The sequence below is a fragment of the Aquarana catesbeiana genome, linkage group LG06, assembly GCF_042186555.1.
Source record: "Aquarana catesbeiana isolate 2022-GZ linkage group LG06, ASM4218655v1, whole genome shotgun sequence".
Taxonomy (NCBI): domain Eukaryota; kingdom Metazoa; phylum Chordata; class Amphibia; order Anura; family Ranidae; genus Aquarana; species Aquarana catesbeiana.
The window spans coordinates 289062492-289073096 of NC_133329.1; the positions used below are offsets into that span (position 1 = coordinate 289062492).

General features: G+C 43.8%; 1 protein-coding gene across 1 annotated transcript in view; it reads right to left on the minus strand.

The window, feature by feature from the left end:
* The window catches only part of LG06H3orf70 (linkage group 06 C3orf70 homolog), a 211404-nt gene extending 201359 nt beyond the window's left edge, over positions 1-10045 (minus strand). The window contains exon 1 of the mRNA XM_073633435.1: positions 9753-10045. The gene's annotated coding sequence lies outside the window, so the exon portion shown is untranslated. The remainder of the gene's footprint in view (positions 1-9752) is intronic.
* Between the last annotated feature and the right edge of the window lie 560 nt (positions 10046-10605).

Consider the following 10605-nt stretch of genomic DNA (forward strand, 5'->3'; position numbering starts at 1 on the left):
GCCAGCTCTCTCTGGATTTCCCAACCCAGGACAAAACAGACAGGCTCGGCTGCCAGTCAAGCCTGCAAAAATTTACCCACACTAGAAAAAAGCCCTATTTACACTTCTAGCACTACAGGGTGCTACACAAGCTGACATGAGATGAAGCAGCACTTTGCAAATAATACCCAATCACATGCAAGGCAAATAAAAAACAGCATTTTTGCTTGCCATTGATTGGATGATGGAAGTCAGCAGAGCTCCCCCTTATTTACTAAGCTCTGGAGCAGCTGCACTTGCAGAGTGCACAGTCTATTTGTCTTTGCATTACATTTGTCGTCTGCTTACTGTATTGTCAATCACCTCTGAAGCTCGATCCGAACACAGATCGGACTTCAGAGGAGATCTACCCTTAGAGGCAGCAAAAAAAAAAAAAAAACCCCAGTGCCAGCGCGCTCAGGAGAGAAATGTTTTGTCGCAAAAAAACAGCTGATGTGCCAGGGCTTGGTGTGTTTACAACTTCAACATTCATTCCAATGGTTAGAATAAATTAATATTCTGGCCAATGGAATGAAAGAACACCCAGGTGCTACACGTGCCCAGACACATTTGCAAAACACAGCTTTTTCCTCCGATGGAGTAAAGGAATACAGGGGAGGAGAAAAACATCCTGTGTGTTTGAGGACAAATAGATACAAACATATAAAACATTATATGGACTTCTACATAGATTAGTCCATATAAAATAGAACGCAATCACCCTGTTGGGGGACTCCTGTATATGGGATTAGACATGTGCATGACGAAAAAATTAGTTTTGATTCGTTAATCTAGTTATTTTGTCTCGTTCAATTCGGTTGATTCGTTCAATTCGCGTCAGGAATTCGTATTTGGAATTTTAAAATTTTCTTCAAAGTTACCGATTTTTTTTTTTATATTCAAAATGTTCAAATCGATAAATTTTAGAATCGGTCGAAAACGAAAATGTTATATTGTTTTCAATTTGAATGCAGCAAAGTGAACAAAACAAAAGAAAAATCTTCATCAAATGATTACGACGACTCTTTAACCACTTGCCGACCGGGCCATAGCCGAAAGAAGGTTACAGCGCGGTCGGCTTATTCTGGGTGGATGTCCGTGGGACCTGGCGGATGATGGTAAATAGCCGCTGGTCGCAGCCGTTTACCACGTGATCGTTGACGGAGCGATCACTTGTAAACAAACCTGCGTCACATCATGACGTCGGTTCCTCCCTCCCCTCTGTGTACCGATCGGTACAGTGCGAGGGGAGAGGGGGAGAGATAGCAGCAGCACTGTGGGCTGGATGTTTAGTGCCCACAGCGCTGCTCAATGTCAATACTCTGCAACACTCTGCAAAACTGCAACATTGTGCAATACTCTGCAACACTGTGCAACATTGTGCAATACTCTGCCAATACACTGCAAAACTCTGCCAATACTCAGACAATGTTTAGTGCCCACAGCGCTGCTCAATGTCAATACTCTGCAACATTGTGCAATACTCTGCCAATACTCTGCCAATACTTCGACAATACTCGACAATACTCGACAATACATTTTAACAGAAACAAGGATTTTTTTTTTGTTAATCAAATTTTCAGTCTTTTTTGATTTATAGCGCAACAAATAAAAAACTCAGTGGTGATTAAATACCACCAAAAGAAAGCTCTATTTGTGTGAAAAAAAGGTCAAAAATTTCATATGGGTACAGTGTTGCATGACTGAGTAATTGTCATTCAAAATGTGAGAGCACCAAAAGCTGAAAATTGGTCTGGTTAGGAAGGGGGTTTAAGTGCCCAGTTGTCAAGTGGTTAAATCACCTTTGGCTTAACAAAAACAGCAATTATTTCGAAATGGTACTCTAATAACACACACAGCCTTTGATTTCCGCATTATGTGTAGTTAGAATTCGACTGGAGTTCAAAGTTCAAAATGCGATTCGAATTTCAGTCCGAATTTCCAAAACGTTATTTGGAGCATTCGGTAAAATTTTTTATATTGTAATTCGGGTATTCGGATATATCGGAATCTCCAAATAACGAAAAATTAGTCTGAATATTAATTCGTAATGTCTATATCGCACATGTCTATATGGGATCCAGACATCAGACTGGAACAGACTGTCCATACAAATATCTCCTCATCACATACCTTCCAGTGTCAGCATTCCCCACCATACCTTCCCCCTTCCCCGCACTTTTAGTTCAGTCCTCTCTGGGTTCAGTTTCGGGGACAGCTCACTTACACGGCTATGCTTTACTGGACTTTAGGGCTGCAACTAACGATTATTTTCATAATCGATTAGTTGGTCGATTATTGTTTCGATTAATCGATTAATCGGTTAATAACCTTAAAAAAAAAAAGTGTGGTGTATAATTTAGTTAGTATGTAAAGTTTTTTAAAAAAAAAACAATGTATTCTTAAATATCTCTATGCAGTGGTAAATATAAACAACCAACTATATGGTTAGGGAGCAAAATATTAAATCCACTCTGAGAATAACAGACAGAAGAGATATACTATATATACACTATTAGAAGAGAAATACAGTTTTTTGGCCAATTTGTTGAGCAGATTAAAAAATACAAATTGCTGCAAAAACGAATTACATGCTTTTCTGCAGCTTCTCCATTGAAGTATATTGAACCAAAAAAGCACCGTTTTGCGTTAAAAAAAAAAAAAAAAAAAAAAAGTCCCTGACCCTTTCCAAATACGCAGCGGCTGAAAAAAAGTATAGTTGTGAACGTGTCCCATAGAAAACCATGTTAAATGAATTGTAGTGTGTTTCTGAAAAAAGCACCAAAAAACACAAAGATGTAAACCAGGTCTAAAATGTTTAGTAACATAATGGGGTTAAAAAAAACTAAAATGAGCCCTTTATAGTACAAAAAAAGCAAATGATCACTACTGTAAGGGGTTCATTTTTTACTGTAGAACTGTGAAAGTAATATTTACAGTAGCGATTATTTGCTCTTTGTACTATAAAGGGCTAATTTTATTATTTTTAACCCCATTATGTTACTGGCCGATTAATCGATTATGAAAATAGTAATCGATTAATTTCATAATCGATTAGTTGTCGATTAATCGATTAGGTGTTTCAGCCCTACTGGACTTGATGGCTGGCAGAATGGTCTGTGATGCCCAGATCTCTCCTTCCAGGTGATCAATGGGTGACCCGCTATGTGCTACCAGAGGGGAGGGGCTGAACCATGAAAGAGGGTGGGTCACCGGGTCGCATTTATTTTATACAGGAGGTACGAGTCATCCATGCATGAGGACATCAGGGCTTATCCATAGAAGTAGCGAGTCTGCTGGGTCTCAATAGAGGTGGTTAGGGCTATCACCCGGCCCAGGCAGTCACGGTGCATGCAGAATGCAGGGCTGGTCAGGGGAAATCTCTGCCCGTCGGCCCATTGCTTTCCACATGGCTTGGAACCTGTTCTTTTTGGGCTTCTGGGCCTATATTAAGGGAGAGGTATGGAGCTGCAGCTCCAATAGCCCATATGTTAATCCGGCCCTGGCTATAGACATGATTTAGTTGAGGGACAGTCCTCTGCTGAAGCGTGGGGAGACATCATCTGCCAGGGAAGCAGAGGATCAGGCATGTTACAGAACAAAAACTCTTCCCTAGACTAAACGGGCAGTTAAATCTTGCAGAGCATGCTCAACCCCACTGCAAGGGATTCTTTTTTAGTTTCCCGGAGTTGGACTTTAAAGTTCCATTTACACTTATGCATTTTAACACATGTATACAGGCTAGCCATAGTTTTAAAAATTGCTGTTTCAAATCTGTGCTAACCAGTGCCTGGAACTGCCAGAGGCTTTTGCTCTCCACTGTATCAGAAATGGCCCAGTCAATGAACAATGGAGTTACACATCAGAATCAGTTTCCTTAATTTCAGTATCTCTGTTTCAAAATCTGATGCAGCTTTTTATAATCCATAGAGTATATCGCATACCACAAAAATGATTTTATGATGAGCGACGACTGGATGCTTCTTGCCCAAGGTGTGGGAGCTCACCTTGGACTCTCATTCATATGTTGTGGAGATGCCCTAAGTTATATAGATATTGGGTAGATATACTGAATAATTGAATGAAAGGACACTTACATGAGGGAAGACAAAAATGGCTGCACACCCCAGATGTAATTGTCAACTAAGAGGATTGTCCCCCAGAAGAGGTTTTTTAGCAGCAAAGGTAATTAAAAAGTATACTGAGAAGATAACGTGATTAATATTTATTATAACAAAGTATCAAAAAATACTGTTTTGAACATGGATAGTCAAAACATAAGCTGTGGTATACAAACAGTAAATAATAAAAACAACATCATTAACATGACAGTATACAATGGTAATGCACAGCGATAAAGCGCCATGGAGAAAAGTGCTACATAAATATTGTACGTGAAGACTGATGCGTTTCGACCCCAACGGGTCTTCTTCAGAGGATTTATCTAAACTGTAAAGATATTAACATGTATTGGAATTCATAATTGAAAAGTAGAAAGGAGAGACATTAATCGGTATTTTCATGTATATTTACCAGTCACATTGTATTAAGCCATATTAGGTAGCCTCTGTGTAGAAGAAACCCCTTGCTTGATCCCAACGCCACTGAGCTGTCGGTACAGTCAGCAAGGGAGCTCACGGCCCGTGCGTGCCTTACGAGGAGTCACACTACAGGCAATCCCAAAACTTCAGGGAGGCAATGTAGAGGAATGAGCAGTGCCTGTGATAAAAGTATTATATATAATAAATGAATGGATCAAAGGACTAATTGAAGAGTTTCCATATGTGTTTTTATATTTTATGTTGGCACATGTACACTATATATGTGCTTGGTATCAAACATTGCAACTGGATGGTCTGAATGATAGAAATAGAGAAAGAAGGAGGAGAAAGCCATGGTGGGGAAAAGGACTAGTGAGGGAAGAAGGGGAGTTAGAAATAGTTCCCAAATTTAGTGAACCCAAAATGCAAGAAGCTGCATTCCTGGGCCATAAATTGCTAAGAATAAGTGACATGTAGTGTACTAAGTGGTCGCCCCTGTTGAATCAAGGAGGATCTTCATGCCTGCTTAAAGTGGTTGTAAACCCGTTACAACCACTTTTACCTACAGGTAAGCCTAGATTAAGGCTTACCTGTAGTTGCTCGAAATATCTCCAAAACCTCCACCGTTTAGGAGATATTTACAACGGCGCAGGCGCACTTTAGACTCCTTTAGAAACGGTGAGCGTGCCTTTTCCAAAGGAGACCGTGCCGTGACTGGCGGCTCCCGTGCGCATGCTGATTTGCTGGAGCCGTGATACCCAGAAGGATGGACGCTTCGTGGAAGAGGAGACAGCGGTGACATCGCAGGCTTTGGTTTCAGGTAAGTGACACATAATGGGCCAGTATGCGATGCATACTAGCCCATTATGCTTTACCTTAGCAGGGAAACAAAGAGGAAGTAAAAGCCATCAGGGTTTGCTTCCTCTTTAAGGGCACCCTTTGTCCAAACAGACATAGTTCACACTAATCTCACTCTATAGACACTTAACTCTTTAAAGGGTTACAATCCACCTACATATCCCTTTTGTAGAGACATGATTCATACACATCTCCATCTGTACAGACTTAATGGTGGTGATACACAAAGTGATTCATAATCAATCTAGATACAAGTGAGAGCAAACAAGCTTTTCACCATCAAATAAAATATTATGGAAAACCCAAGACACGTAGTATTGTTGTAAACTACTAAAAATATCGATCAAATGATCAGTAGTAAATGTAAATGTTCATAAAAAGCGGATCGTTTAATAGATCTGTAATATAATTGGTTTTCCTGCACACACACAGATATTTGAGCAATCAGAAGCAGGTAACATTTCATCACAGTCAATAGATTTGGAAATGTAGAAACAGATCAAGAGCTCTCTAATTTGATGGAAAGCAGGCTTACTGGTTTGTGATCTTTATTCAATCAATTTAGACACATTGGTGTCCGTTTATGAAGCAGTGGAAATTTTCCACTGCTCCATTCTCTGGCATTTACAGAGGAGATCTCTCTCCTCTGAGTGCCAGTTTATGAAGAGTTGTAGATCGTTTCTCCTTTTGTGAAGTGAAGAGATCTACAAACGCTTCAAACAGTGGAGATCGCCCCCTGATACTGGAATCTGGTGAGACAGAGAGAGATTACAGTACCAGAAATTCACCGAAACACTGAGGTGTCCATTTATTGAGCAGTGATAAATTATCACTACTCAGTACACAGACACACAGCCCACTTCATGTTCATAAAAAACAGGAAGTCCCCTAGTTACAGACATCCAACTTACAAACGGAAGGAGACAACAGGAAGTGAGAAGAAATCTACCCCTAGGAAGGGAAATTCTCTCCTGTAAGAGTTATTATGGGGAAAAAGGTGTCTCCACTGAAGCTTTATCACCAATCCTTGTTTCCACACCCCAAAACTTTCTAAATCCAATTGTCACTGGAACAGAAAGTGAGGTGAAATCTTCTGAACAGGGGCACAGACAGCAAAACAAATGTTACAGGGGTGTTAACCTGACCCTATGCTAGCCAAAACACTTAAAAATTGTTTTTTTTGGCTGGAGTGACACTTAAAAAAATTTACCTGTTGCGACTTACAAACAGATTCAACTTAAGAACAAACCTACAGACACTATCTTGTTTGTAAACCGGGGACTGCCTGTAAATAATCCCCCTATAATGTATGTATATATGAGAATATATATATATACACACACATAAATATTACAGGGGGACATGGTTACTGTCTTGGGGGATCTGATCGAGGTAGAAGGTAATAATCTTCCTCCTCAGTTCCCCCCGGATTCTCTCTTCTCTGCCCGATTCGCTACCTCTGAGCTGGTGAATCAGGGAGGGTGAATTCTGACACAGATCGCCTACGAAGTGCTAAGATCGCAGATTCATAAACTGGCCGTTGCTTTGTCAGACGATGATGGATTCTCAGTGTGCGGAGATAATTGGTGGAAAACATGTTCTCCCCCGATCATCTCGGTTTCATAACCCGTTTATGAGCTGAGATCAGTGGCAATCCTCGGGATCACTGCTGTTCACAGTTTCATAAACGGACACCATTGAATGATCCTATTGATATGCGAGTGGCTACCCTAACCCACACTCATCTCCAGGTGTAAACAATCCTTTCTTTGCAACACCTACCTCTGTATAGAGATCCAGTTGGCTCTCACTTCTATCTGTACAGCCTCCTCATTCCCATGCCTGTCCTCACATGGTCCCATATACTGTACATCAATCTGTATCCAGAAACAGCCCATGTGTAAAACTCAACCCTAGGTATGGATAAAACCCATGTTCTTGCACATATGTACCTACTAAGAATGGGCCCAGGCGTGTTCAGATCGATCCCACCAGGAAGCCGGCAGTGCACACCGCCAATCATAGGCAGCATCTGTATTTGCAGCTGCCGGTCGGGAAATGCCTCATTGCCCATGATTGGCGGTGCGCAGTGATGGCTTCCTGGTGGGATCGATCCAAACACTCCCAAACCCATCATTAGTACACACATAACCCATACTCACCCCTCTACAAACACACATACCCCCATGGTCACCCCTCTATGTACACACATATCCGTTTAAACCCGAACACATGAATTACACAGGTTCTGAGGCTAATTTAATTCAGATAAGGCACCAAGTGAGTTTAATTACCACCTTAATCAGCCACAGAACTTATGTAATTAATATGTGTTTGGGTTTAAAGGGATGTGGTGGCAATCCTACATACCCCCATGGTCGTCCCTCTATGTACACACATACCCCCCATGGTCGTCCCTCTATGTACACACATACCCCCCATGGTCGTCCCTCTATGTACACACATACCCCCCATGGTCGTCCCTCTATGTACACACATACCCCCCATGGTCGTCCCTCTATGTACACACATACCCCCCATGGTCGTCCCTCTATGTACACACATACCCCCCATGGTCGTCCCTCTATGTACACACATACCCCCCATGGTCGTCCCTCTATGTACACACATACCCTCCATGGTCGTCCCTCTATGTACACACATACCCCCCATGGTCGTCCCTCTATGTACACACATACCCCCATGCTCAGCCCTCTCTGTACACACATAATAACCCATGTTAATTCTTCTCTGAACACACATAACCCATGCTCATCCCTCTGTGTACACCCATAACACAAACTTGTCCTTCTTTGTACATCCATAGCCCAAGATCATCCCTCTATGTATACACATAACTCATACTTATTCCTCTATGTCCAGTCCACCCATAATGCCCACCTCTCTATACACACACAACCCATTCTCATCCCTCTATGTACATGCATAACTCATGGTCATCCCTCTATGTACACCAATAACCCATACTCATCACTATATGTACAACCATACTCATTCTTCTGTGTACACCCATAAACCATATTCATTCCTTTATGTACACCCATAACCTATGCTCATCCCTCTGTGTACAGATACAGCCAACTTAAAACATTATATTCTTTCTTCTCAAACCTCCTGTTCTAAGATGAAAAATGTACCCAAAATACAACTTCTCCACTCAGGAGAGCCCCTAGCAGGAGCACTGGGTCCTTGTGTCAATATTCAGACCGGAGACAAAGAGCAAGCCAATAGGCACTTCAGACAAAAAAAGCCCTGGATTGTGTCCCACTCAGCAGAAAACAATGCCTGGAGTCAGACTCCTAGTATACAAGCTCCGGGTCCAGATACACATCCTCCTCCCAGGAAGATCTCAACTCCATCCAGACAACATTCCTCCACAGCTGTCAGCTCCCCTGTCCTACACATCCCCGTCCTACACACCTCCAGACTCCCCTGTCCTACACACCTCCAGACTCCCCTGTCCTACACATCCCCGGACTCCCCTGTCATACACATCCCCAGACGACTCCCCTGTCATACACATCCCCAGACGACTCCCCTGTCATACACATCCCCGGACTCCCCTGTCATACACATCCCCGGACTCCCCTGTCATACACATCCCCAGACGACTCCCCTGTCATACACATCCCCGGACTCCCCTGTCATACACATCCCCGGACTCCCCTGTCATACACATCCCCGGACTCCCCTGTTATACACACCCAGTCCTACACATCCCCGGACTCTCCTGTCATACACATCCCCAGACGACTCCCCTGTCATACACATCCCCGGACTCCCCTGTCATACACATCCCCGGACTCCCCTGTCATACACATCCCCGGACGACTCCCCTGTCATACACATCCCCGGACGACTCCCCTGTCATACACATCCCCGGACGACTCCCCTGTCATACACATCCCCGGACTCCCCTGTCATACACATCCCCGGACTCCCCTGTCATACACATCCCCGGACTCCCCTGTCATACACATCCCCGGACTCACCTGTCATACACATCCCCGGACTCACCTGTCATACACATCCCCGGACTCCCCTGTCATACACATCCCCGGAATCCGCTGTCATACACATCCCCGGACTCCCCTGTCATACACATCCCCGGACTCCCCTGTCATACACATCCCCGGACTCCCCTGTCATACACATCCCCGGACTCCCCTGTCATACACATCCCCGGACTCCCCTGTCATACACATCCCCGGAATCCGCTGTCATACACATCCCCGGAATCCCCTGTCATACACATCACCGGAATCCCCTGTCATACACTTTAATGCACACTGGGCTCCTGCTGCTCAGTCTCACCTCTATTGCCCGGACGGGCTCGGAGGCGCCGGGTGGAGCAAGAGATCCATGTCTTCTTCTGCCCGGAGTCCACCCAACTTCCCGAGTTCAGTCCAGCCCAGCAATGACTGTATCCTCCGAGCTCAGCCGTCCATCCCCAGCATGGAGAGGAGCACACTATAATAAAGTATCGCTCACATCTGCTAGGCGTGACACCGTTACATTGAAGCTCTGTTTCTCAGGGACAATGAGAACACAGCCAGCATCCCCGGCATCTCTGTAGACGTGCACGCTCCGCGCTCGTCCCCGCTGACCCACTAGGTGGTGCTAACTGAGCATGTGCGGATTTCCAGGGCTGGAGAGTTTCAGCCACTTGAGTATGGAGAACCTGTCCTGAGAGGAGGATGGGTGCCAGTGCTGACTTACCTCAGAAAAAGATACAAACAGATAGAAAAACAGAGTTCAATGAAACAAATAACCAAAATAAATAATGAATACAATAAATGTGAACATTTTATGCGGAAAGCTTTAGTATATAATAAGTGTAAGGGTATATCATGTGTAAAGTCCAAAGTTTGGAGACTAGCTCTGTTTAATAGAAAAAAAACGTACCCCACCCCCTCCAGTCCCCCTTCAGTGAGTCCCCTCCCTCGGTATAGACCCCCCACTAAGTAAAGACCCCCCTCCCTCAGTATAGACCCCCCCACTAAGTAAAGATCACCCTCCCTCAGTATAGACTCCACCTCACTAAGTACAGACCCCCCTCCCTCAGTATACACCCTCCTTCACTAAGTATAGACCCCCCCTCCCTCAATATAGACCCCCCCTCACTAAGTACAGACCCCCCTCCCTCAGTATAGAACCCCCCCTCACT